Here is a 6,000-nt window from a genome sequence, read left to right as displayed (position 1 = left end):
AAAAAGTGCCATATTTTTCGACTATCTAGTGTCTTATTTATTTGTTTATCTTTGTGTACGTGCACGTTGATCAGAGGGTCACTCTCACTGTAAACAACAACAACAAGAAGCTCAACACAGAAACTCTAAGCAGCGGGATGAAGACGGAGGAAGAGGTTGTGTAGAAGTATTTGACTTTGATGTTATTTATCACAAAAAAAAAAAGACCAATATCACCAACAAGAACTCGATCTGTTCTTCTGTGACGTCAGACTGAAGTCCAGACACTTTTTTCCAGAAAAAGACGAGAGAGCGAGAGAGAGAGAGAGAGAGAGAGAGAGTGTTGTACGTCACAGAGTCAGGTTTCCAGTGATGTCACTTTGTCTGAGTCGTGTCTCAGAGAGCAGGTCGTTTCAAAGACATCCCTCCCCTCTTCTTCTTCTTCCTCTTCCTCCCCCCCCATCGTTTCTGCCTCCCACTCATCCTCACTCTTGTTTCGTTCCCGTTCCCCCAATCGTGTGAAGCGCATCACTTCATTTTTCCACTTTTCCTCAAGGTTCTTTTTACACCATTCCCTCCGTCCATCTTCTGCCACTCTCTTCACCTTCATCTCCCCCCCTCCCTCCCTCCCTCCCTCCCTCTCTCGTCTAACATCTCGCTATCCTCGGGCCTGCAGGAAGCGAGTCGGTCGGGCTCCGTCTAAAAATAGTTCCCCTGAAAGCAGATAAAAGGCAAAAGCGAAAAAAAGAACAGCAGGAAAAAAGAAAAGAGAAGGAGGGGAGCGAGGGAGGAAAGAAAGCAGAAATCGAACCCTTCGTCCTCTTTTCTCTTTCCCTGTCGAGTTGCTTTCCTTCCCGGCTCATCTTCTATCTTCACACCTCTCCTCAGAGTCTCTCTCTCTCTCTCTTTTATTCGTTCCTCCGGAGCACGAGCACGAACACAAAGGGTTTCCTTCTTAAAAGCAGGGATCGGCCGTCACGTTCTCCCTCTGTGACCTACAATCTGGCAACACTTCAGGCGAGCAGAGATTGTCAATCAGAAGAGAAAAAAAAACAAAACCATTACAGAGCTAATTTTCTATTGGACCGAGTATGGCCTTCATAGAAACACACATTGTTTTATGCATTGATGTTGTTGGTCTGGATGAGGAAGCAGCATCACCGGGTCCTCAAGGTGAGGCTGTTATTGGGTAATGACGCTGTGATGTCACAGACCTGACACGGTGTCCTTGAATCATGTTTCTTTTTTTGAAATGATTATTATTTCTACTGTATATTCTTTCATTTCCCCTCTCGAGTCCGTGTGGTGAAAAGTACAAAATGCACTTTATAAGATGGACATGTTACACATTGCACTTGTAAATGTCGAATGTAAAACCTTGAAGAGAAGGATTTATTTTTAATAATTGTAAATAAATGCGAAGAGAAAGAAAGACAACAAAAATAAAAAAAGACTGCAAAAAAAAAAAAGTGAAGAATAATTTGCCAAATAAACTGCGAACAACAAAAAGAAGAAAGTTGTGTTTTCTTTTTTCTGGGATGAGTGAAACGAGTGACGTCAGTGGGTGTGTGTGTGTGTGTGTGTGTGGGAGGGTTTGCGTGACATTGTGGGTGTTATTACGAGAGTGTGTGTGTGAGTCAATACCGCTGGTCGCTGTGGTGTTTAAGGAAAGCCTGCGAGTATAAAAAAAGATGCCGCTGAATTATTAAACCGCTCTCCTGCTTGCATAACGGCAGAAAAAATAGAGTGAGAAGAGGGAAAGAGAGAGAGAGAGATGAAGAAGAAGGGGGAAAGAGAGAGAGAGATGAAGAAGGGGGAAAGAGAGAGGGATGAAGAAGAAGAAGAAGAGGGAGACACATCCGACTTTCACATCAAGGAGAAACGATGAAGCCCGGAGGGAGAGAAGGAAAGGAAAGGTGCAAAAATGTCTGAGGGAGGATGGAGAGTGTGTTATGTAGCCTGAAAACACACACACACGTTCTATGTGCAGGTATTTGTGTGTGTGTGTGTGTGTGTGTGTGTGTGTGTGTGTGTGTGTGTGTGTGTGTGTGTGTGTGTGTGTGTGTGTGTGTGTGTGTGTGTGTGGCTAGAGCTACTTAATAAATAATCAACAATGCAGCGGGAGATTTCGCTCCTCCAAATCTATGACGCAGGTGTGTGTGTGTGTGTGTGTGTGTGAGAGAGAATTTAACCTTTAATCAATCAAACCTGTGTGTGTGTGTGTGTGCGTGTGTGTGTGTGTGTGTGTCAATGAGAAGCGTGAGCACCAGACTGCATGTATGTGTGTGTGTGTTGGGCATCCACACAAAAGGGGGAGGAGCTCCACCATGTGGCCAGAGGTGTGTACCGCAAAGACAACATGGAGACACAGCATCCACACACACACACACACAAACTTTCCTTTTTACGTCATCACAGCAGCTTTATGTAAAAAATGAGCAACAAAATGCCAACGCCCCCCCCCAACCCCCTCTCTCTCTCTCTCGCTCTCCCTCTCTCCCTCTCTCTCCCTCTCGCTCTCCCTCTCTCCCCCTCTCTCTCCCTCTCCCTCTCCCTCTCTCTCTCTCTCTCTCCCCCTCCTCCTGTCCGTCTCCCTCCCTATGAGTCAGAAGGATCTCTCTCCACCATCTGCTGCAAATCACCTCCGTGTACGTGCAAAAAACAAACATAAATAAATGAAATAGAGCACAGAAGGTGCTGATATTCATCTGTTGTGTCCTCTTCACTATGTTCTTACATTTAAATGAAACCTACAAAGATTATGACATCCATCCTCCATCCTCGAGTGCTGCACCAGACGTTAACATCTCTGATCAGGCAACGCTTATTATTATTTTAAATGCTGTGCATAGGACCTACATTTCCCAGAATGCCTCAGCAACCCCATTCAGAGAGTTGAGCCGGGAGATAAGTATGATTTAACAGAAAAGCCAACCTTTAAGGGATTTAGTTCACATGATGCTTCTACAGCATCTTTAGCCGTCCACCTGCTGCCTTCATGCTCTGCCAACAAGCTTCTTTAAAAGCTTTATTTGTTTTTCAGCCGTTTGGCAACGGACCTGCTGCAATCAGTCGACTGTATCTGGTGTCATTACTTAGTTTACCTCATGTTTCGAGGCCATCAAGCCTCGGCGAACATCTGCGATAAGCAGCTCCAGACTCACATGCCTTTACAAAATAAACTTCCACCTTTATAGAAAGTTAGGTTTAGGAAACAAAAACACTCAGTTAGGTTGAGGAAAAGAGCGTGGTTGACTCGGGTGACTAACGAGTGACAAATGAGTCTGATGACTCATGGATGTCGCATCTCTGACGACACTAACGAGTCATGTGACAAAATGTCAAAGTTTAGTTTTGCGTGGGACACAAACAGCGGCCTCCTGGACTACAGTACAAAACCGTTTTTTTGTCATACGGATAAAGTATGACAAAATTAATGAGGTTTAAAAAGAGGATTCTGGATAAAATATAGTCAATGTTACTCCTGTATCATTAGTCTCACTTGAGCCATTCCTGGTCGTATGCTGCCGCTGCAGCTACATGCCGTTTAAATCTTGTAAATTGTAGGTATCCCAGTTGTCCCACATTTTGTTGCCAGTCTGGTCGCACACTGTGTGGTTGCAATTTGGCAACTAATACACCTCTCCAAGGTAAGTAGCATGACGAGGAGTTCCCCACGGCTCAATGTTTGGGCCTCTTTCATTTCACCTTTACGTGCTTCTTTTAAGCCGAGTTATAACGACTACAATCAACATTATGCAGATGACACGCCGCTCTGTCATCAAGAGTTAACTTGTCTTTTAAAAAAACACAAAATCCAGTCAGATATCTTGGACTCAGATCTAAATCGAGTCAGACTTTCAGACTTACCTCCCTGTGATCTTGAGTTTTCCCCGCTTAAAGGTGGGCGTGTGCTCACATGCAGCAACCTCAAACCTCTGCAGCCGTCTCTCTCTGGGTCAAGCTTTCACTTCTGGAAACGGCAAATTGAGATAATGCTTTAAGCAACATGTTCTCCACCATCTCGTCCCCGGGTGCAAATGTCTTGCTGGACCTACTTACACTGCTAAATAAGTCCTTGAGGGTCACTTCAGCAGGTGGATCCACTGATTGCATGCATGTCTTCAACAGGTCATAGCCTCTTGTATCTGCAGGAGTCACTGCAACAAAAGTATCTAAAACACAGCTAAAGAGTACTGTTAAAGAGTTTAAAGGTGGATTATTCATTTGAATATCTCTTAAAGGGGAAATAACATTATTAGGTAAGGGACTGTACTGGTGATCTGACAATAAAATTTACAAATTTAAAAATATATTTATAACTTCTGTACTTTGCTCAAGGGTATAATTATTCACCGTCTCTCAAACACCGGATCCAGTCTGTGAGAATTAAATTATTTAGCTAACAGTGACTCATCTCTACTGCGATTAACCGGCTTTATGTTTGCGATGTCATTTATCTCCGCACAGGAAAAAGACATCACGCATCTGGACTTGAATGTGTGCGAGTCATCTCTCACAACATCAGATAAATCAAAGTGAATCTGAAGCTCATCTGAAGTCTTTGGTTCTAAACTTAGACTCCAGGCTAAAATTAGACACCGGCAGGAAAGATGCAGGACTCCATCACCTTCAACTGTTATGTTTGTGAGTGCTTTTTTTTGGGCAGCAGATATTTTCTCACCATTATGTGAAGTTTTTTTTTTTGTATTTTCCACTGACCTCTCTGCTGTGCCACCATCTGTTGCCCAAAATATGACTCCTCTTCACTCCCTAAACAGCACCCGTCGGTTCCTCCTCCGGCCTGCCAAGGCAGCGCTACGGCGACAGAAGCGGAGCGATGAACTGCCGGACTTACGTCATCGTTCATGAGAGGACTGAAACTGCTGAATACATGTTAGTCGTTTATATTCCAAGAAAATCTACAGACATGCATCACCTAACAGCATTACGCTGTGATGCCTTTAATAGGAAACAATCACATACGTGTTAAGTTTCTTCTCTTATTAAAACATGTTTAACTAATAAGCAAAATAAACATTGAATGAGCATTTCCTCTTGGCATCAGTTCCCAGGATGTAGCTACTCTAATGGTTTCATTAAACTACACACCAGACTCCAGCTACATTTATTTAAATTGTACAATAAAACAACCAGACGAGCTCATAGAGCCTTTGGGGGGTGACGTCACATATAATACATTTAAAAATATGGATCAATATGAAGTACGGCATCACATTATAAACACTCAAATGAATCACAAATATGTCCGACTTTGTCAATCTCAGAGAGAAAGGTACGTCATTAAAACAAAACACAGCGGATCACTTTTGTTCACCATTTATTGTCTATAGTTACATGCATACTTGCTTACAGTTGGTTTCAGTGTGCAATACACAGTTTTATTTTGTTCCATTGTCTATGTTATATTACCCCCAAAAATGTATTTTTACTTCACAGGCTGCCTCGCCAAAAGTCTATACAACATGATTCATTCCTCACATTTTCAACACGTAATGAAGTTTTCTCACAAGCCAGCGGCCACAGAAACACGAGGTCGATTTGAAGTATCGGCCGTTTGAGCCTCCGCTCAGAGACACGAGACTTTGATGTACTTTGTCTCCTCAGATTTGGTAGTTGAGAATGATTGGTAATCAGTGTTTTACCCGCATCTTCTTATTCTGGGACGCAGAATAATAGGTCTCTTAGCTATTTTTGTCCCTCGTTAAATTTGTCCCGTGTCTATGTTGCTTTTTCGCTTCGATAATAAAGTCCATAAATGCTCTACCAACCATCCGTCCGTCCGTCCATCGTCCGGTCTTTTTTCCAGTTGTAAATGTGTGTTCTTCAACAGAGTGAGCCGTCTCCTCATTGTGTGGTTTTTATATACAACAAAATTACTACTTTTGAGCCACATCTCTTTCAAAACCGTAATGTTTTCTGTCATAAACCGATACGCTCGTTCATTCGTTTTGGTGATTTGAAGGTCAAAAGTTAAAAATAGGCCAAACTTGGTTGGAT

Source organism: Pholis gunnellus (assembly GCF_910591455.1).
Source record: "Pholis gunnellus genome assembly, chromosome: 23".
Classification (NCBI taxonomy): domain Eukaryota; kingdom Metazoa; phylum Chordata; class Actinopteri; order Perciformes; family Pholidae; genus Pholis; species Pholis gunnellus.
Note: the sequence above shows the minus strand (reverse complement) of the source record.